We start from the raw sequence: 23695 nt of genomic DNA, 5'->3' as shown, positions 1-23695 counted from the left end.
GACTTTTTAGTTGGTTGTATTGCTATTTTTAAGCCTCCCCAGATCTAGCACTTCTATATTGCCTACCCCTGGGGTGAGCCACTCTTCCTGCCTTTGGTACTACAGTAAAATAGAATCTTATAATTGTGTTTTACTGGAGAACACGAATGTATTAACAGGCTATTATGCAAGCATTGAAGTATGGCAGAGATACTCAGATGCAATTGACCAACAACTAGCTGGTAAACTCTCTTGCTCTGGCCTGGTCAAATGGATTTCTTAATTTTTTACTCTTATAATACTCTTATAGGCCAACAGTGTGCACCAAGGAGGGTACCTACACTAAATTTTAAAAAAAGAAAGAAGAGCCTTTTTCTCCTGTTGAATTAAGTAAGAAAGAAAAATATCATCATAGTCTTGTCTGTGCTTCCATTTTATAAACAATAAACAATAAAATAAATAAATACATTTAAAAAATATCATCACTAAAGCTTTGGACTTTCAAGTATGAGGTCCTGAGTTAGATCCTCGGCAGCTCATGTGCCAGAGTGATGTCTGGTTCTTTCTCTCTCCTCCTATCTTTCTCATAAATAAACAAAACTTTTTTTTAAAAAAAAGTCATCATGTTTAACTGTCCTTTATTCTAGTAAAAATATTAGCAAGCCTTGTGACTTTTTTGTGCTGTTTTATGTCAGCTCTTGGGTAGGCTAACATCCCCATCATAATTTTTGCTATTTGATTTATCCTCTGCCATTTTTTGATGTCCACTTCCATTTTATAATGAGCTCAACTACTGGATTGAACTTTACCAAGAACATTAATGACATGCTTTGAATGAACTGGATTAGTTCCCAGGGCTTTGTAATCAAAGGCATGAAGTCAAAAGACCAATTATGTGAGCTAGAATGTTTGCTGAGGATAAGAGGAAAAATAATAGAAAGTCATGACTTACAATGCTAGCTTCATTACATTTGATACTTCCTCCATTCCCACCCTCAGTTCCTGTTATCCCATTATTTGTTTTTTCCATTTTTAATTTATGATTAATAGTGGGCTACAAGATTGTAAAATTGCAGGGTATAGTTCTACACTGCACTCACGACTAAGGTTCTTTATCTCCACCCTCCCATCTCCCAAAGATAAAAGTAAACCACCATAATATTAGATAGATATATTTAGATTCATCCTTATATTAATACATGATTTCATGAGTGGGGTGATTTAAAGTCTTGATTGCCTGGAATTCTAAAATTAGTTCTGTATATTCCTTCATGTTAAATGAAAGGGCCTCTGCAAAGCAGCTGCTTCTAAAGTGCAGATTTCCCTGGGAAAAGTAACACAGTAAGTCTGCAGTACTTTAGTATGAATGCTTTTATTCAATACTTTTTCTGTTATCTTATCAGCAGAATGGGCACCCTGGATACTTAGAAAGTCATGGAGACATCTTTTCCCTATTCTGCCTTGAATGTGTATTTTTGCTTTAATAGAATTGTAAATCTCACTCTGAAGGAAACATCTGAAAAAGACCCCCTCTGTCACTGGTAAGTCTGAGGTAAGTTCATATGTAAATGATAAAGAATTTCAATTTTAATTTTTTCTCAAGAATCAGAATAATCTCCTTACCCCTTACACAGCCCCTTACTTTGTCACAAAAGTGTTGGGGTTTTTGTGCTATCATTGATATTTCATTTTCATTCTACTCACATGTCTTGGGGAGAGGGCCTTTTGAGAGTTCTTTTTGGCTATGGTTCAGGCTATCCATAATAGCAGTGTATCAACTCTTCTTAACACTGTGAGGTCAGCAGGCCAACATGGCCTTCATGGGATATGTTTGCAGAAGTGGAATTCTGAATATGCATAAAAAAACAAACATACAACTAAAAAACCCACCTAGAGCCAGCTAGGACAAAAGCCTAGATTAACAATGTGCATCAAAGAAGGTGCCTACACCAAGGCTTACAAAAAGAAAAAAAAAAAAAAGCCTTTTCCTTTTGTTGTATTGAGCTAGCGTTCTATTCCAGCTTTTATTCCTGGAAGGTGTGCTTGTGCGTATGTATTTGTATACACACACACAGGGTTAGCTATTATTGCAAAAAATCACCAGAAAGTTGTAATAATAATGCTGGGGGGGGTCACCATATGAAGTATATAATAATGCTATATCATGAGAATGGCAACTAAATACAACCCCTATAAGAAAAATATTAAAACTTAAAACTGAATATGGAAGAAAATAGAGAAGAAAGTAGAAAGAATGACAGGAAGTTTCTGAAACAAATTCACTTGCTATCCAATTTTTTATATATACTTTGATGTAACTATCAGGTGAAGACTAGAAATTACTTCATTGCTTCCTTTTGGCATGCTGGTAAATGTGAGGCATGACACTTAATAAACTGAATGCATGTAGTGTAAATCAGAACTTTAGTCTGAGGGTTATTTCTATACCTACCTTATAGCCTTGCTCTCAGTGCTATTTCATTATGGTTCATGAAGAATAGGTGGCTGGAATTAGCTGTGTTTCAGCTTCTCTTCTCTTGCTTTTCTGGTAGCTGCATATCAAGTTGACCTTACCATTCTCCCAGAGTTTGTTGAAGCTTGGATACATTCTTGCTTCAAATTCTATGAAAACAACTAAAAAAAGAAGATTGTGAGCTCTTGCTGCCTTTGGCTTCTGAGAAGAAAAGAACACTATAGTATGATTAATGAGCTCAGTTGGACTTTACCCAGTGACCTAGAGAATGGTGTGCCTCAGAACAATTCGAGGAGAAATAGGAAGAGACTGAGAAATCTCTTTTGGTGATTGGTTTCTTGGAAATGTCTAGGACTGGAGGAGGTACCCTACTCCAGCAGGATTTCCTGTCATGGAGTGACAGAGATGCCCATCTACAGGCTCAGAAAAATAATCTTATCCCACTACTATTTGTATGTTTCCTCTGATTCAAAGGTTTGTGGGCTTTATTTTGTTTTTGTGTTGCCAGGACGCAAATCAGTGCCTCATTCATGCAAGGCTTGTGCTCAGTCTTTGAACTGCATCCTTAGACCCATCATTGATTTTAGACTGTGACAGTCACCATCTTGGGAAGATTGTGCATTATGGTTCTCTGCAGATTGAATTATTTTCAATAAAGTTTTACCGTTTTGGAAGAACATTCCCTTTTGGTGAAGACAGAACTCTGAACTGGGTGGGCACAGGATGGACAATCTGTGAAGGGTTTGAATATGGACTGGGTCTTGTCTGCTCAGTGTTCAGTGCTGCTCTATAGCCCAGGGCTAAGTCAGCTGGGTCAAGGAACACCTCTATAATAGATCAGCATTTTTCTAGTTTTTCTCAAAACAACCTTAAAGTGCACAGATTAAGTGGGCACCATCCCTGGAGAGTCCAGGAGCCTGCCTAGTAGTTTATAATTAGTTAATTAATTAATTTGATAAGGACAAAGAAGTTGAGAGGGAAGAGGAAGACATAGATGGAGAGAGAAGGAGTAGCCCTTCACCACTTGTGAAGCTTTCCTTCCTGCAGGTGAGGACCAGGGACTTGAACCAGGGTCCTTGTTCATGGTAACATGTGTGCTCAATTAGGCCCACCACCACCTGGCTCTCTGTCCTAGTAGTTTTGCTGTAAACAGTTTTGTTGTAAGCACTTTTACCACTTAACTGATTTATCATAAGGTAAATTTGCCAGAAAAGAGAAAAGGACTAACTAGTTGATGGCTTGACCTTATTTCTTCATTGACAAATAAATTAATACTGTCTGCATGTTGCTCCATGATCTCCTCTTGTTTTTTTTTAACACATTACTACTACTATACAATATTGAGGATACATTTTTTCACAGAAAAACATAGAAAAATATGTCATGAGTTTTTGACAACCCAATAAATAGCCCACAAGATTCATCATTTTAAAGCATACAATTCATTGGCTGTTAGTACATTCCAGAGGATGTGTAGCCATCACTCCCACATAATTCCAGAATATTTCTTTAAAAATGTCATTATTTATCTTTAGTTTTGGTTTTCAATTGTTTTATAATACTATAACATCTCAAGAGTACATTTCTATACATATATACTATGTATGTATATTTCAAGAGTACAGTTCTACACACACACACACACACACACACACACACACGTGTGTGTGTGTGTGTGTGTGTGTGTGTGTGTGTGTATTCTCACCATGTTTGCCATCAAAGTATCAATGCTATCTATCCCTCTACCCAAATGGCCTCCTCAAACCCATTATTCCCATCCCATCCACTACTCTCTTTTTGCTGTCTTAATCATACAATTTTTACAGTTTGAGTTACTTTGTGTTTTACAAGTTCATGTTCTTTGGTTATTTATATTCTATATATGAGTGAAGTTATTTATATTCTATATATGAGTCATCTTCACTCATATATGAAGCCATTCAGGTCTTCTTGAATGTCCCCTTTTCTTTTTTGTTCTTTATTCTTAACTAGAAACATAATCAGTTCTTTGTTCAATATTCCTGTTAATCTACATAAACATAAAGTTTTTGTTTATTATGTCTTTTTGAATTTGCTCCCCCATTTTTCATTGTTGTTGTTCCTTTCTCTTTTAAAAAATTATTTATAGAAAGGAAACACTGACAAAACCATAGGATAAGAGGGGTACAACTCCACACAGTTCCCACCACTAGAACTCTGTATCCCATCCCCTTCCCTCATAGCTTTCCCATTCTTTATCCCTCTAGGAGTATGGGCCCAGGGTCATTATGGGGTGCAGAAGGTGGAAGGTCTGGCTTCTGTAATTGTTTCCCCACTGAACATGGGTGTTGGCAGGCTGAACCATACTCCTAGCCTGTCTCTCTCTTTCCCTAGTTGGGCAGGATTCTGGGGAATCGGAGCTCCAGGACACATTGGTGGGGTTGTCTGCCCAGGGAAGTCTGGTTGGCATTATGTTAGCATCTGGAACCTGGTGGCTGAAAAAAGAGTTAACATATAACGTCAAACAAATTGTTGACTAATCATGAACCTAAAGGCTGTAATAGTTCATATGAAGAGTTGGGGGGGGGTTCTTCTGTTTTTTAGATAGTAGTTCTATTTTAGTTATATTCCAAAGAGCCTATGACTATACTAGTTATTGACTCTTTAGTCACTATCAGGCCATCCCATCAGCTGGGGAACTAGTTGGGTCTTCCTAAGATTCCCAAACAGCTCCTTTCTCTTTTATAGCAAAAGTACTGTGAAATGTTTACTCCTATGTGGAAACCACTGGACACACCAAGAGCCATGTGTAGTGGTGTGCTGGCACTCATTGTGGGTGGGGCATAGTCATGCCTGAACAAATCTTATTCCTCCATAGGATGGTATTTATTACTTTTGTACCTGAACAATGACAAAGCTGTGACCTTCAAGAATTGCGTGATTAACCATGTTTCTCTGACTGTTCTGGATGAGACTCCAGATTTTCTGAAGAAAGCATGAGCCAGGAGAATAAACTGTTTATCCTCACAGGACTCCAAAGGCCTGCATTTTCTGTGAAACTATGGTGCCAAATCATCTGATCCAGGGTGAGTCGCTTAACCTTTCAGCTCATTGTTTTCTTTCTTGTAAGAAAGGATGACACTTTTCACATCAAGAGATGGTCCCTAACACTCAGAAGGCCCACAGGCATGTGCAAAGATACTGCACATCACTTATTATTAGAGAAATGAAGATTAAAACCTAAATAAGGTACCACATCATACCTGTGAGAATGGCCTACATCAAAGATTGGAAAGGATGAGTGTTGGAATGTGGAGAAAAAAAGTTCTCTGGTATGTTGGTGGTGGGAATGCAAACTGGTACAGCCCCTATGGAAAAATAAAATTGAGTCCTTAAACAAATAAAAATGTAAATACCATATGATCCAGCAATACCATTCCTAAACAAACTTTCATGCCTGAGGTCCAGAGGTCCCACACTCAATCTCTGATACCACCATAAACCAGAATCAATGCTCTGGTGAAAAAAGGGGAAAAAAGTGTGTGTGTGTATGTGTGTGTGTGTGTGTATGTTAATATATTCAATGAGATACTAATCTACAGTTAAAAAATAGGTTAATATCACTCAGGACAAAATGAATGTGGCTATGCCAAGTGAAATAAGAAGTGAAAGACTGTATGGTTTTACTCATATATGGCAGATATAATTAAAGCAAAAGACTGGCAAAAACAGTAGTCAAGCTGCTTTTTAGATTTTGTAAAAATCTGGGTGGTTCTCAGAGGGAAGGGTTGGAGGGGATAGGAACTTTGGTGGCAGGAGTAATGAGTTGTTCATACACATGTATAAGTGTAAAATGGTACTTGTGAAATCTTTCAATTTTGTAAAGTGTTGTTAAATAATTAACAATAAAAAAGAGAGATTGGGCTAGGGAGATAGTATAATGGTTATGCAAAAGACTTTCAGGTCTGAGGCTTGAGGTTTCAAGTTGAATCTTCAGCACCACCATAAGCCAGAATAGTGCTCTAGGAGAAAGAGGGAGACAGAGATAGATACTATCTTCAGAATTAAATAAAAAAAAAAAAGTTCTAGAAAAAAAATTCCAGGACCTGGAAGATACTGAAGGAATGTAGATGTTAGGATTGATCATTACTCCTGTGTACACTTTGCCTCTGACTCACCTCAGGATGGAAAACCAGATGTTCTAGTTTCCAGTTTGTACAGTGGCCACTTCAAAGTATTGCTAAGTCTTAATAATACCAGCATAAATTCAGTCCCTGTCCTTTGGAAACAAATCTACACCATATGCTCTGTTACTGTTTGGCTGTAGAAGACTTTTTTAGACATAAATAATGCTGCTCATGGGGGACTTTAGAAAGAAAATTTTCTGGATGCCTTTGAAAGGAGTTAGTGTTGTGAAATTGAGTTTCTATAAAAAGTAAAAGATAAACAATTAGGGGACAATCAAAACCAGAATCCTTGCTCCTTTATATAAATGTCAAAATGTTTTTTGGTAGTTTGTAAATGATACAAATATGTATGGGGCAGACTGTGACTACAATCCCTTGGGTAGTGTGTTTCTCATTCCAGTTTGCCAATGGCAGCACTCCCAAACTGTTTTCACATCAGCCTTATTTGGTAAGTTTTTCTTCATACCACTGTAACCTTCTCAGCTATACTAAAATCCTTAATAAGTGGTCCCTTGACTTGGTTGATGGATAGATGAAGTAGGTGGTAATTAAGTCTAAGAAACCCTCTGTTCCAAAATATTTCCTGTATATCTTATTGCTAATGATTGAAGATCTGTTGTTAGACATTAATTCATTTGCATTAAGAATTCTTCTTTGGTGAAGAATCTGTCCATATTCTCTTCCCATTTTGGGGGTGGGGGTTGATATATTGCACCAATGCAAGGACTCTGAGGAGGGAGGGCAGGAAGGAGTTTGGAAGCGGTTCTAAGGTCCCAGTACATGCTGGTGGAGGGGGACCCAATTTGGGGGTGAGAATGTTTTGCAGATACCTATTATGGGAAGATGAGAAATTGCACCCATGTGTCAACAACTGTACTGTATTAAAATTCAAGTAATCTCTGGTGGAGTAATATGTTAAAATGGTTACATGGGGCCAGTAAAATAATTCAGTGAGTGTGTGGCTTTGCCATGCGTGCAACCCTGTCTTGTGCTCAGTTATGACAGCACTGAAGGAAGCTTAGGTGATGTAGTCTCTCCCTCTCACCATATATATATCTTAAAAAATAAAAATAAATAAGTGCACAGTTACATGTTAATATGAAAGACTTTATTCAGTAGGCTTTTTCTATAAAGAACCAGATAACACACAGTTTAGGGTCTGTGGACCATAAAGTCTCTGATGAAACTACTCTGTTATTATAGGATAAGGCCAATAAAATATATGGTACATAATAAATAAGTGTGGGTAGTTCCTTTAAAATTCCATTTACAAATATGAGGAGTGTGTTGTTGTGGCGGTCTGGTGTCGGGCTGCACCGAGGAGAAGAGAGTGGACATCCAGAGCAAAGGGGTACACAAATCTTTATTATAGGATGGGGGGGGTTTGGTTCAGACCACGTGGGGCCAGCCGGCAATGGCCGTCCAGTACCTGACCACGGGGGGGGGGGGGGGGGGGGAGGGGGAAGAAGGGGGCTAGATCTGAGAGGGGGGGGCTGAGAGCCCAGAGAGAGAGGGGGGTGAGGGGGCTTTTTATTGGGCGACAACCAGGGGTGACGTGTGGGGCCAGGATTGGTTGAAGGGGGCACTGCTAGGATTTCGCGGGTGTAGTAAAACCTGGGGGCGGAGACTGCATCAGAATAACTCCTCAGCAACATCAGTGGGCTGCAGTTGGCCTGTGGGTTGTATTTCTTACCCCTGAGTTAAGTTACTTCTTTAAGAGAGAGTGAACAGGTGAGTGTTAGGGAAAAGAACCTGGAACCTGGCATAAGGGAGGGAAAGGTGCTACTAGGGTGTGAAGAAGTTGGAAAAAAGCTATGGAAGAGAATCATCCTGTCTGGACATTTAGACTTTTTTTCTCAGTTGAAATAATTTTATTTAATCAATTTGTTGACTTCATATATTTCTACAATTTATCTGGTGGAGGGTAGTAAGCATATTTTACCCAATTTTAATTTAGTATATAATTTTTATAGAGAACATTAATTCATTAATCAAAGAACAAAGTAGTTCCCTGTCTACCATTTAAACAACTTAGGATACTCCCCATGTCTAGGAAATTGCTAAACACTAAAAGGAATGCTCCAGATACAAATATATTTCAAACTACGTTACTCTTTCCTTCTGTTTGCACTGGACACTTTTTGATGGTTGAATTGCATTGTCAATCATTTGAAAAATGAATGGTGTTCTGATTTCCTTGAAACTATACATGAAAGATTTTTCATTTCTGCCCAGATAGCATTTTATTCCAGGATCAATGGTGGTTGATGCATGGTGCCTAGTCTTAGCTATGAAATGGTCTTGAAGTAAAAAGCAAATGATTTTTTAGCCTATTCAAGTTTCATTGAGACATTGGGTGGGCCAGTGGTGGAAAACGCATTGTACCCACATGCCTACTTACCTCACTGAGGGTGTGGACACAGGGTTCAGAAGTGGGATGAGCGCTGACCTAACACTACATTTCTTGATTCATCCCACTTGTGACAGTGCAACATAGAAAATGAGAAACTTAGATTTAGGAGTGGAGCTTGAAACTGTAGATCAGGAGGCAAGCTGAAATCATAACTGCAGCCTCTGAGGAAACTGAAATTGACCACTACTTTGAGAGGGGAAGGATAGTAGGATAGTTGAATTAGTGCATTCATTTTTACCTTAAGACAAACTAATGTCTCTACCCAATGTCTTGAAGACAGTCTATTTATCATTTTTATACATTCATAGAGAAGTTTATTTTGGCTAAAGACTCTCAGGTTGAAATATACTTGATTAGTTTACATTGAAAAAGTAATTTGGGCTTCATCATCCAAATTACAATAAAAATGCGGAAATGCCTTCCAGTCATTACTTAGTCTTCTTAGTGTATCTACATTGTAATCTATATATATTTGTGTTCCTAGATATAAACTAAGAAAAAAAAAACTTTGCTTTTAAAAAGGGGCCATTAAGTAGATGATTTACATATGGACTCCTTTCATTTTGCAGAGTATTGTCAGAGAACGATACAGAAGGGACAGAAAACCTGCATCATTTGTGCTGTACACAGCTGACCTTGGAGGAAAGGATGGTACAGCACCCACATCCATCAGGGCCACTACAGAGAAAAAGGAAAAGTTTTTTTCTCAACCCATCTTGGATGGAGCTTGAAGGAATCATGTTAAGTGAGATAAGTCAGAAACAGAAGGATGAATATGAGATGATCTCATAGGCAGAAGTTGAAAAATATGATCAGAAGAGAAAATATTAAGCAGAACTTGGAGTGGAGTACCAGACAATACTACAATACTTCAGTACTTCAGCACTAAGCTAAGGAGACATTTCTTTCTTTCTTCCTTTCTTTCTTTTTTTCTTTCTTCCTTTCTTTCCTTTTGGATAAGACAGAGAGAAATTGCAGACCTGCTTTACCACTTATGAAGCGACCCCCTGCATGTGGGGAGCCAGGGACTCAAACCAGTATCCTTGAGCAGATCCTTGTGGTTTGTACTATATGCGCTTAACCCGGCATGCCACCATCCGACCCCTCAAGGAGACATTTCAAATAGTAAAATCAGCAACAAAAGTATAAGATATGAGAACTTAGCTCAGAGAATGACAAATGTTCACATTATAGCTGAACAAGAAAGCACAGAATTGCCTCTGTTAACCTTAGAGAGAAGGACACCAGCTAGGTAACAACTTTTTAGCACTATGTATGTGTCTGTGAATAGCCACAGAAGCATTGCAAGTATTCATTGGTGGGGGAGAGGGGTGTCTCATGTTTACAAACAAAGAATCTGTGAAGGGTTACAGTGATGGCACACCTGGTTGAGTGGCACATATTGCCATGTGCAAGGACCTAGGCTCAAGTCCCTCATCTCCTCCAGCAAGGGAGAAGCTTCACAAGTGGTGAAGCAGTGCTGTAGGTATCTCTCTTAATCCTTTTTTATCTCCCCTTCTTCTCTCAATTCCTCTCTGTCTTGTCAAATAAAAAAATAATTTAAAAAAGAATCCTTGAATAAAAGAATCTATTTTGAGGAAATGGCTTACATAGATGTGGGAACTAGCAAGTTTCAAATTGTTGGAATATGTTAGCAGATTGAAAATTCTAGCAGAAGCTGAAACTACACTTAGGTAGAATTTTCTTTCTACTTCTTCAAAGAAGCCTCAGTTATGTTCTATGGTTTTTCAAATGATTGGGTACGATCTACCCAGATTATCAAGAATAATGCAATTGAAATAAACTGATTATAGTTGTTAACCACATCTATAAAAATACCATCACAACAACAACTAGACTAGTATTGGATATTATTTATAGCCAAGTTGACGTACTAACTAACTCTCAGAGCAATTTAGAGCCCAGGGAAGTGCCCATGGAAAAAAATGTTCCTTTAGAAGCTTCCTGGACGTCTAGTACAAAAAAGCACTAGCCCATAAGTCTCATCCTCTGGTCTGGGTCAGTGCTTATGCAGTGTATTCCAAGTTTACTTTCAGAGTGACTCCATGATAGAACCTTTTGTATTGGTATATATATATATATATATATATATATATATATATATATTAAAGGACATTAGTTTAAGCCTTTGATTCACCAAATGTGGCCTATCATCATTTTTTTCTAATTAAGTAAGTTTCTTATCCCTGCTGATTCAGTCTGTGAGTTTCATTCAGCAGTCAGTTGCTCAACCCTTCCTCTGGAATTAATGAGAAGACTGATTACTCTGAGCCCATGAGTTGCATCCTGTCAGCAGTGCTATTAGGCAGTAGTGGTGTTATTGTTCTGTCCCAAGAGTACTAGACTCTCTTGTTTCTCTTGAGCTCATGATGGTTAAAAGAAAAATGGATAAGGATCATTGCCAAGGTTCTTGAAGCCCCTTACTATTCAAAGTGTGGTGTATGAACCAATAACAATTACATCATCTGAAATCTTATTAGAAATGCAGAGCCTTAAATCTACTATCAGATTCTAGATTCTTAGCAAGGTTTCCAGGAAAGATATATAGATATAGATATAGATAGATAGACAGAGATATATATAGAGAGATAGAGATATATATTAAACTTTCTAAAGCATAATGTAAAATGGAACCTGCAGTCTTTTATCCATTACTGCTTATGTTTTGAATCTGGACCCATCTTTCTACCTATTTTGATTCATACATCCTAGAGTAATCTCCATCTGGCTCCGGTTAATGGATATCTTTATCTTGCTTCTCATAATTGCAAGACCTTAAATAATCCCACCTTCCAAAATTGGTCTGCATATTTCCATTCCCTGTCTAGTTATGGCCTTCTATTCTCACTATCTCCCACAGAAGATACCCTCTCCTATCCTGTGTTCCTGACAAAAACCTTCTTCCCTTGAACTCTGGTTATGTTCTACCTGCCAAAGTATAGGGGTGGAGAGAAGTGACTGGAACTTCCTCTTAAGGACTGACTTGGCCAGTTTCAAACACTAATGAGTATGGTTGAGAAAGGAAATATGGTTAGCTGAGAGATTCAGGAAGCAGGAGGTCAATTTCTGACTATTCCATTTCTGGAGTAACCTGTGATCAGCATATGACTTCTATTTAAATCTCAATTTCCTCAATTTAAAATTGATAGGAAAGTTGCCTATGAACACCTGGGAAACCCATTAGGCAAGTATGGTATTTTAAAGATTTTCCATACATTGCTTTTGAGACCAGTTTAACAGGAGATCTATGACCAGCTAAGAGTCACCATGTTGACTTTACTAGAAGTCTAAGAGTCTCTTTTGTTTTTATTAAGCATTGAATCCATTAACCTGTCATTATGGGCTATAATCATGCCATGGAGTCAAATAGTTAATTGAGTAACATATCTTTAATAACATAGTCTGTAATTATAAAAGCTGTTTTCAAAACTTTATGTTTTGTCACTCTTAAAGAGGGAGGATTTTTCACCATGAAAACCAGTTTTAGGCTTGAAAAGCAATTATATTTCTTTTTCCTGGCTTTATGACTACAGGAATAGGTGATGGATTAGTTCCGAAATAATCTCAAGTTTTCCCCATTTAATGTAAGTCAATGTCTAGGCTCATCTCCCGTGCCTGCAAAAGAGAACTACGTATAGTCGTAAGTTGAACTACAAGCTGCAATTTGCTGAGGGTCATGTTCTTGACTTTTCTGAATCACTACATGGTTAATATGATTGTCACTGGATGCAGATGAACTGAGTACATGTCAATAAATGGGCAAATCTACTTGAATAAAGTAAGTGAATCATGCAAGCAAACTGATTTATACACATCTGGAACACTGAACTACTATACTATACAACTCTAGGTGGTGTCACTTGTCTATGTCAAAGTAGTTAACCTGTAGTGCTCTATGTAGTGGTCCTAGGAACATTCTTTCTTGGCTTTCTGTGTGGTTTATGTTTTGTCATCCAGCTACTGCAACTCAATAATCACCTCAGAAAGGCTTCTTTGACAGTTTCATACAGAGGAGTCTTACTCTTTCTTTCTTTCTACTTCATCTATTTTCTTCATGGTAGTAATCATAGTCCAAAATGATCTAGTTTAGGCTCTTCCTCTCTACCCCACACTGGAAGTTTATGAAGGGCTGGGATGCTCTCTGTCTTGCTAGAAATCAGTCTGATACAAGATGAACTCATATGTAATTTGTGAATGGGTGAATGAGATACTCAGTCTGTCCATTTGAAGTAATGACTATAAAATGGGATCTTTAATTTCTGTCACCAAAATGCTAAAGTAACTTTTCCCCACTATGGTTTCATTCTCAACATTTTTGTTCTATATAATTTTTTTCTGTTCTCTTTCATTTTTCTCATCTCTCTCCTAATGCCACATTAAGGTATAAATAATAACTTATAGTTCTCACCTGCAAGGAGGGGACTTCATGAGTGGTGGAACAGTGCTATAGGTATATCTCTTTCTCCCTACCCTTCTCTCTTTCTATCTTTATTTCTTTCCGTATCCGTAAAGAAAGAAGAAAAGGGGGGAGATGGTGACTGGGAACAATGGAGTGGACAAGCAAACTTCAAACCCCACTGATAATCCTGGTGGTATAAAAAGATAAATGGAAAAAAATAATGTAGGGACAAGGAAATAACTTAGAGCTCATTCGTTAAGCATGTGGATGAGGTTCAAGCCTCTAGTCCCCATCTGCAGGTGGGAAGCAGTGCAACTGTGCTGCAGGTATCTCTCTCTTATTTATTTATTTATTTACAAACTAAAAAATTATATTACAGAATTACATGTTGACGGGTGTTTGAATTCACACCATTCCCACCACCAGAGTTCTGAATCTGTGCTTTCCCCACTGCAATCCACTACTGTTCCCCTAAAGTTGTAGACATGGGCCAACCATCTTCTCTACAACTGTCCATATTTATACATAGTTGCCCCTTCTTTTTCTGATTCAATCCTCTCTTTCCCCATAAGTCATTCATAGCATCATAACTACCTCCATATGTCCCTCTCCTTTTCCTTCTCTCTCTCTCTGGGTGCTGATGGAGCTGGAGTGCAGAGTCCTCTTATCTTCATCCTATCACTTCTCTTCCCGCTGGGAGTATGAATCAAGGTTGTTGTTTATGGGGAGTAGAAGGCAGGAGTTCTGGCTTCTGTAGCTGCTTCTCCACTGAGCATGGGCATTGACAGGTCAGTCCATACCCCCAGTCTGTTTCTATCTTTCCCCAGTGGACCAAAGCTTCCGAGGGTCCAGGACACATTGGTGAGGTCATCTGCCCAGAGAAGTCGTGATGGAGTCATGGTAGCATCTGAAACATGGTTTCTGGAAGATGGCATGACCTAAGCTGAGACAAGATGGTTAATGAACAGGAACCAGAAAGTAGGATCAGCACAGATAATCTTAGGGATTTTAGCATAGGAGAAAGCTAGGAGAACCATTTTAGGCATGTTCCTGGGGGCATACAACAATAGTAGCTTTGCCTGAGTTTGATAGCTAGAGTGAGGCTGAATGAGAATATTGTCTGAGAGAATGGTGTCAGAGTGGAGAAAGGGGCTAGAAAGTTGCATCAGGGAATCTCTCTCTATCTCTATCTCCCTTTTCCCTCTCAATTTCTCTTTCTCCAGAAATAAATAAATAAAACAAAATATAAAAATAATAATCTACACCTCTCTCAAGTGAGACAACAAATTAGTATTTCCATACCTACAGCTAATTAGGTATAATTATAATAGAAAGTGGTAAAAATGGTGGTTCTTACATTAATAATGAAACAAGATGTACACATAAAATATTTATACTTTCTGATTATTCATATTGTGCCTGTGACCTTAAGCTTCATAGGAATTAGTAATATTTTTCTTGATTTTTTTTTTCTATTTTCAAAATCAGGAAAAATGCCCCTTTTAATTAATTAGTTAATTAATTAATTACCAGCTTGCTGCGAAGCTCTGATTTATGGTGGTGCTGGGGACTGAATCTGGGATCTTCTGTGTTTCATTCATGAAAGGTATTTTGCATAACCACTATACTATCTCTTCAGTCCTAAATATTTAAAAAAATTTTTTCTAATATAACAGAAAATTTTAACACCAGTTTCAGGAAAGAACAGAAAAATTTTCGTCATAGAAAATACATGTTTAATTATCAGTTAAATTGTATAAGCATAACTCTATAGAGATTTATGAATTGATTTAGCCTGAGGAAGTCAGAGATTTTATGAGAGTTGGTTCTAAGTTTAAGGGCCTTAAGAGGAACACAGTGGGATTCCTCATTGGAATCTAAACTCTTTCCACCAGCAGGATTAGAATGGTTCCTAGTACATCTAATGAACCAATTATAAATACAGATTTTTGGATGCCCACTTGCATGAATAGGTTGTTTGAGATTTTTCCATGGGGGACTAGCAACAGGAGAATGGAAAGGACTCTGATCTATGAAATCTATGAAAAGAGGGCAGGAACTTAAAGAGCTCTTTTCTGGAAGCATGTGAGTGAAAGAGCTATGCGTAATGTCCCCTAGAATGTAGAAGTTGGAGGGTGGGCTAATACCTATCTCTAGAAGACCCAAGGCTATAGTGCTGCCACCTTGAGTATGGGGTCATCAGGAGAACAGCCAAATTATATTTGTGGAAGGAATGAATAGAACTGGTAGCCTCAGTTAAAAACATAAACATGGAGCATAAAGTGGAGGAAGCAGGAAAGGAACACAGCATCAGCATCAGTGACATGTTTTTGGCATGTTGTGATTATGTATCAAACATTTCATGACGTGAAACTTCCGGGTGTGACTTGAAGGGGCCACAGAGGCTTTGCACCCTTCAGGTGGAGCAATGGAGGAAACTGTTATTGCTATGAGTCATGGGCCAATAAAGTTAGATAAGCCCAGGATATGAAGTTCGAATACACCTATTTGAAAAGGAGTGTGGTGGGAAGGTGTGAGCAAAGGATTGGGAGTAGGCACCTGTACACAATCATCTCAAAACATCATCTAATAGGAAGTTGTAGGGGAAAACTAGGGTACAGTGACAGACTGTGGCCCAAAGAAGGCCCAATTGGCCAAGCTAAGGAGATCACTGTTGGAGGTTGATCAGGAGAGTAATGCAAAGAAAGCCTGATACAGAGAGAGTTACCTGACCTGAAAGTTTAGAAGTAGTATTTAAGGGAGCTAGAGGTAGTGCATCGGGTTAAGCGCACCTGGCACAAAGCGCAAGTGACCAGTGTAAGGATCCCGGTTCGAGACCCTGGCTCCCCACCTGCAGGGGAGTCGCTTCACAAACGGTGAAGCAGGTCTGCAGGTGTCTATCTTTCTCTCCCCCTCTCTGTCTTCCCCTCCTCTCTCCATCTCTCTCTGTCCTGTCCAACAATGACGACATCAATAATAACTACAACAATAAAACAACGAGGGCAACAAAAGGGAATAACTAACTAAATAAATATTTTTTTTTTAAAAAAGAAGTACTGTTTAAACTTTAGCAGAGGAAACATTTTGTGAAATGAAATCTGATGAGAGGATACATTATAGGTATGAAGTCCATCACACCAGAGTGGTAGAAAGGAGAGGAAAGAAGAGGAATGACCTGAGGCTTGGAGCACACAGGATGATATCCAGATAATATTTTTTGGTGGTAGAAAGTTGATGACTTAACTTTTTTTCCTAACTGGCCTTTTCTATAATAAGTAGGCATTAGTGTTATAATGAAAACAAGTAAATTTATTTTAAAAATAAAATAAATTCATTGCTTTGATTTTAGAGTCAATTTGTAGATCATCTCCCTAGAATTTTTTTCCTCCTTGCTGTGGAACTCACAGATTTCCTTCTAGAATATCATGCCTGCTCTTTGGAACTGGGATGTTTTGCTAATCCAAGACTTCTATAACAAAATCACATAGGCTAGGTGATTTATAAACAAAGGAAATGCATTTCTCATAGTTCTAGAGGATGAAAGGTTCAAGATTGAGGTTTAGCATATTTGTTGTCAGGTAAGAGCCTAAATTCCAGACTTTTGTCTTCTCACTGTTTCTTCAAATGATAGAAGGGAATTCTAAGATTTCTTTTTCTTTCCTTTGGAATCATTGGCTGGTTGTTGTTTTTGTTTGTTTTTACCAGAGCACTGCTCAGCTCTGGTTTATGGTGCTACAGGGGATTGAATTTGGGACTTTGGAGCCTCAGGCATGATAATCTCTTTGCAGAATCATTATGCTATCTACCCCTACCCAAAATCTAAGATTTCTTATATAAGAATGTTAATCTAAAAAAAAGTTTATCTATGAGAGCTCCATACTTATATCCTAATCACCTCCAAAATATTGTACTAAAGATTAGTTCTCAACAAATGAATTGTAAGGCTACACATTCAGTCTCCAAAAATCAAGTGCTTTACTCGTCTGTAAACTCACTAAGATCTGTAAACTAAATCCATGCATCCTTCCTACTCATCCATTGGTGCTCAGTTAATGCCTGTTGACTGTGAAACTCTTTCTGCTAAAATGTGAGGGAGCAAGATAGGAAGTGGAGAGTAGCTGTTAAAATCTTGTTTGAAAAAAAAAAAAAAAACTTGTTTGGAATGAAGCCCACAGCTTTAGAAACTTTTGCATTTATCTTGAATGTTGACTTGTTTTTAAGTCAGCTATTAGTTTCCTACTGCTATCTGAAATGACAGGGGTACTGTTATATTACTGGCTTTAGCCAAGAGAGTTTTTACTTACTCAGAAAAACTTAATCTTTCACTAATTATGATAGAGGACAGAGGAAAAACACGTGGGCGGCTAGATGCTAATACAGTTCTTAAGGAAATGCCAGGGTGCTTGGTAACATAAAGCATATGTTACTTTCCAAACTTCAAACCTGTCAGATATAGGTCTGGTCATAGGTATTTCAAATCACACCCCCACAGCCTACAAAAAGGTTTTCATTCTCTCACCCTTTCTCTCTCTCTCTCTCTCTCTCTCTCTCTCTCTCATTGTTATGCTTTTCTCTGCTAACTCCTTCAGTAAGTTAAACCCTAGTCTCTTGACTGTTGGACACACAGCCATTTTTTCTCTACCTCCTTGGCTTTTCTGATTGTCTAAAGGGAAACAAACAAGTACAAAGAGACGAACAGCATAAAGCAGTCCAATCCTGAAGTCACTTCATTATGTAACCAAAACAAAACAAAACAACAAACCCAAACAGTCCCAATAAGTGGAGACCAGGATGGTGTGTAGATGACTTATTCTTTTTTTTTAATATTCATAGCAGTCCAAAGGAAGTTTTGGTGATTAGTCAGGGATTAATACTGATACTTCTTTTGTATGAATATCTGATCTTTTATCACTTCTGAGCTTAATGAGATTCAGTAGTTTCAGTCATTGCCATCTTGTTATCCATGTTGTGCAATCAGAAATCAGTTTCACAATGACTGAAGAAAACAAAGACTTAAAGCCAAAGTGTTCCAGGGAAGAGGAAGGAAATGAATCTTCCTGCTAGCTGAAACCTCTCACCCAAAGGGGAAAAAGGATTAGATAAAGTGAAAGGTGTTTCTCAGTGATGGGCCCAAAAGCTTCTCAGTTTTCTTGTAGCCTAGGGCTGGATTCTGTTTTAGGACACTGTGACCCAGAGTGACTAAAGGGAATTAACTGCATCCTCCCACAAGCTCCAACTAAGTCAGGGCCAGAAATACCCATCTGTCCTGATGTAGAAAATCATTTAGTCATGACATTTGTGATCTGCTTCATTTTCCACCTCTGGCAACCAGCCAATGCTAACCAACCTGGGGTTTCCTTCTGAGACAATGAGGAACAGCACAGGTGAGTTCTTGAGTTTTAGTAGAACTTGTCTTACGGGCATCCCTAGAGCAATTCTGACTTCTAGGATAATACTTAATATACTCTTAGCTCTATCAGGGTTCTGTGAACCAATAAACTGAGGCTAACCTGTGAGGTGCCCTCTCTCCTTTTCTAGGATTTCCTTTATGCTCTTATCTCTTCATCTCTGCTGCTATAAACCTAGCCCAGGCTTATTACCTTTCATCTAAACCAGAACTAAGAGCAGTTTCTATCTCATGGGCCAATTCTAGTTAATTGATAGTATACTAGAAAGAATATGATTGTGTCTTAGCAAGAGAAGGGGAATAGCACTTTGTATCCTGTTCTAGACAGATATAAGTGGTGTGTTTATCTCTGTTTTCTCTCAGAAAAAAAAAACACTTAATTCTTTTTTTTTCTAACTGTTATTAATGATTTAATGCAATGGTCCCAGCTGTGACCATGAGCTGTGAGCTCAGACCAATAGAGACTCAGAGGTTACATGGGCTCTAGTGTTAAATATATATATATATATTTAATTAAGGCTAAGTGGATGGAGGTAAATAATTAATTTTATCCACAGAATATATTTTTTTAAGAATGGGAGCTATTCACTGCCCTAATCCAACTTTCTAGCCCTTTTCTCTACTCCAAAACCATTTTCTCAGATAATATTTTATTCAACTTCAGGCTAGCTATAAAGTCAAGTAAAAATTACCATAGTTGTGTGCCCCTAGGAACATGCCTAATATGGACTTCCTAGTTTTCTTCTACCCTAAAATTCCTAATCTCATCTGCTCTATTCCTACTGTTTGGTTCCTCTTCATTAACCATTTTGTCTCACTTCATGTCCTGCCAAATTCCAGACACCAAGTAGCAAATGTTATCATGATTACATCCTGACTTCTCTGGGCAGATGACCTCAATAGTGTGTCCTGGAACTCACCTCTCGGGAACTCTGGCCCACTAGGGAAGGATAGAAACAGGCTGGGGGTATGGTCAACCTGCCAATGCCCATGTCCAGTGGGGAAGCAATTATAGAAGCCAGAACTCCTGCCTTTTGCACCCCCAAAACAACCTTGATCCATACTCCCAATGGGGAGAAGTGATAGGAGGAAGGAGATAAGAGGACTCTGAACTCCAGCTCCATCAGCACCTGGAAAGAGAAGAGGAAGAGGAGAAGAACATATGGAGGTAGTAATGGTGTCATGAGTGTCTTGGAGGGAAAGAGAGGACTGGATCCGGGAAAAAAAGGGAGGCAATTATATATAAATGTGGACAGATAGTTGTAGAGATGATGGTTGGCCCTTGTCTACAACCTTAGGGGAACTGCGGTGGCTTAGAGTGGGGAAACAGAAGATTCAGAACTCTGTTGGTGGGAATGGTGTGGGATTATATCCCTGTTGACATGTAATTTTGTAAATCAATATTAAATCACTAATTAAAAAAAAACACCTCTTTCAGCCTGTTTGCAGGTGGGGGCTGGGGGCTTCAACCTGGGTCTTTGTACATTGTAACATGTGCGCTTAACTATCTGTGCCACCACCTGGCCCTGTCTTCAAACTTTTTATTAGATGGATAGCAAGCATGACCTTTATGGTAAGAATTGGGTTCAGAGTCCTAAAAAGAGTTTGATAATCAACTCTGGTCCCTTCCTCACTGATCTGGTTCGGATTGAACAGTAGATTTGAAATTAGTAGACCTCTGCTTTCCAAGTCTGCCTCTCCATAGGGCATGAAAGCTCAGATCACAGGCATCAATAACCCACACAGCTGTTCTGAGTGCTGGTGGAAGTTGGCAGCTTGGGAAAGCAAGCAGTGCCTGAGATAAAATCTTGTGGGGAGGCCCGGGCAGCCCCCACAGGAGGCCGAGTGGTGGCATCAGCGTAGGGTCACGCAGCAGGATTGAGATGACCACAGCCACCCCTTTGGAGGACACCCCCTTCTCATTGAACGTGACCACGAGGGGAGAAGACTTTCTGTATAAGAGTTCTGGAGTCATTGTTGCTACTGTTGTGGTGTTTGTCACCACCATATTCACTGTGGTTCTGATCTTGCTGAAGAATGTACAACAGGAAAATGAGGATAAGATGGGAGCTGGAACCCAAGGGCCCCAAGCCAGCCTCCCCTCCTATTGCTGACACAAGCAGCAACAGTAGCCAACACCCAGGAACTGTGACCTTCAACACTGTTGACATCCACGTGGAGACTCGGTGACTCCCACTATGGTGCTCACTTGGTCACAGTCTGTGAAGCCTTCTACAGTTGAGACCAAGGAGTACTTTCACCCCTGGTAGCTTCCGCGTGATACCCCTCAGTTAGATCAACAAAAGCATCAGCAATCCCTGTTGCTTCATAGAACCTCCAACCCTGCCCTGCCCTGCTCCACCCCAGTTAACTTTATCTTTATCCTTTCTGACATCCTACCAAAAAGCTGTGGAACATTCCTTTGTCATCTGATGAAGCAGACTTATGTTGGGAATCCACCTGTGTTGATTCCCAACCACCAAACACCACAGTTGATTCCACACCACCACCAAACACCACAGTTAGGAAGACAGAGTTCTGGAGTCTTTGGTCAGGAGCTAGGGTCAGGGCAATCTCCCTAGAGTGTTAAAACTGGGTCTGCCATTGAAGTCATACCAAAATAAGGGCTATGGCTTTTCAAAACAAAATATTCAATTCAATAACCAGAAACAAAGGAACTAGCTTGAACTAAATAGCCCCAAAACCAACTTGTTAATTTATAACTTGTTCCAGTACTAGATGGCCACTAGTTAGGTCATAACAATTGGTTAATATATCTTTCCCTCTTTATAAATGGTTACAGAAGCACTGTTAAATGTTGTTAAAATTTCGTAAGCTCTTGCTGGCCGGCTAGCTTCACGGGCGGGTAACAGAGATGCGGAGACAACGGCTGGGCAGGGAAGCTGTATTTTTTTATTCAGGAACAACAATTCATAAACTAAGACAAACTAATCACCAAACAGAACTCTGCTGTCTCTTTGCGGCGGCACAAGCACTCTCTCTTACTCTCGAACTCAGGAACTCTCCAACCCTGGGACTCTCTAACTCAGTCACTCTCGAACTCTGGCACTCAGGAACTCTCCAACTCTCGCACTCCCGAACTCTGGCGGGGTCCCTAGGGGCGCGGCCAAGCAGGCCCGCGAAATTAACTGGACTGATCTAATTCTCTTGTCGGGGGAGAACTAGAACCCAATGTAAAGCATACAACAGTTAAAATAGTTCAGTTGGGGGGGGGGTCGGGCTGTGGCGCAGTGGGCTAAGCGCATGTGGTGCAAAGTGCAGGGACCGGCGTAAGGATCCCGGTTTGAGCCCCCGGCTCCCCACCTGCAGGGGAGTCGCTTCACGGGCGGTAAAGCAGGTCTGCAGGTGTCTATCTTTCTCTCCCCCTCTCTCTGTCTTCCCCTCCTCTCTCCATTTCTCTCTGTTCTATCCAACAACAAAGCAACGTCAACAATGGCAATAATAACCGCAACGAGGCTGCAACAACTAGGGCAACAAAAAGGGGGGAAAATGGCCTCCAGGAGCGGTGGATTCATGGTGCAGGCACCGAGCCCAGCAATAACCCTGGAGGAGAAAAAAAGAAAAAAAAAATAGTTCAGTTGCATAGTGCTTTGCTTTGTCATGTGTGTGACCCAGTTTTGAGCCCATCCGTCACCTCATTGAAGAAAGCTTTAGTGTTGTGGCTTCTCTCTTTCTGTGTCTAACTCTAAAGAGAAGGAGGAAGAGTTACAGGAGACCAGAGAGATAGCTCACCAGGTAGGGTGTGTGCCTTGCCATGCTTGCAGCCTAAGTTTGAGCCCCAGTACCAGAGGAAACTATGGTGCCATAATATCTCTGTCTCTCTATCTCAATGAAAAAATGGCCCACAGCAGTAAAATCTCTCATATGCGAAGTATCAACTTAAAAAAATGTTTCTACTTCATTACTAAAGAATCAGATTAGGAGGGACAGGGTGACCCTGAAGACTAGTGGTTTCTAGGGCAAAAGATTGTTATACTGGCAAAAATCCTAGGACAAGCCCAGTGACTAGTAAGTACCTGTCTCCCTCCTCCATCTGTCTGTCTGGGGCTGAATTACCCCTGACTCAATCTAATTTATTGGTTGCCCTTGAAACCTGAGCAAACTTCACTTTCACACAGTACTTCCAAAGTATTTGGATATTGATTAGATTACACCCTATACCTGTGTTGCTTATGCCTTTTCTGGCCACCTTGCAGAGATCAGGACAGATTCAAAGCTCAAATCATTCTCTACATGGAGTTAAAATCTTTGATTCCTTAGCCAGAAGAACAATCTACTGAGAGAGAAAGGCATTTGCAATTGAAGAAACAAAGGAAAGAGAAAGAAAGGGAAAAAAAGGAAGAAATAGAATGAATAAACTTGCCCTAGCAAACCCTATTTCCTGGTTGTCTGACCTTGGAAATGTGACTCAACCTCTCTGGTTTCCTAACTCTGAAGTAGTGATGATAACACCTGCCTCTCTGGTTACAATATGTATGAGTCAAGGGCTTAGAAAAATGGCAGGTAGTACCAGGCACCCAGCAGATTCTCGATGACTGAGAGCCAACATTACTAGTACAATATTTGTTCAACTGCAAAACATGTATTTGTTCGTATTCTAATGATACGGGCATTAGAATCTGTCTTAAAATTGGTGGGTTTGTTGATGTCATTTTAATGCTTTCCTTTCTCAAAAAGCTGATTTTTTTTTTTTTTAAATCATTCATGCACCTGACTATTGGAAACAAGGTAGTATATACTTTGGCTGTCATAGAAAGTGACACACGGGGGTCTGGTGGTGGCGCAGTGGGTTAAGCGCATGTGGCGCAAAGCGCAG

The 23695-nt window shown here is 39.4% G+C and overlaps 2 long non-coding RNA genes and 1 pseudogene across 3 annotated transcripts in view; 2 read left to right on the top strand and 1 right to left on the bottom strand.

Moving 5' to 3' along the window:
- LOC132537663 (uncharacterized) overlaps positions 1 to 23695 on the bottom strand; it is a 458600-nt gene that overhangs the window by 70749 nt on the left and 364156 nt on the right. The gene's annotated exons all lie outside the window — the stretch shown is intronic.
- Positions 1386 to 9875, top strand: LOC132537662 (uncharacterized). Of its 2 annotated transcripts, none has more exons than XR_009549127.1 (3): positions 1386 to 1520; positions 5310 to 5517; positions 9601 to 9875. It is a non-coding gene; the product is annotated as an uncharacterized LOC132537662 (long non-coding RNA). The 2 variants fall into 2 exon arrangements; XR_009549126.1 differs by having other exon boundaries at positions 1402 to 1531.
- Positions 20708 to 21191, top strand: LOC103128715 (noncompact myelin-associated protein-like; annotated as a pseudogene).

Source organism: Erinaceus europaeus, chromosome 3, assembly GCF_950295315.1.
Source record: "Erinaceus europaeus chromosome 3, mEriEur2.1, whole genome shotgun sequence".
Taxonomy (NCBI): Eukaryota; Metazoa; Chordata; class Mammalia; order Eulipotyphla; family Erinaceidae; genus Erinaceus; species Erinaceus europaeus.
This window is presented reverse-complemented; position numbering and strand designations above follow the sequence as displayed.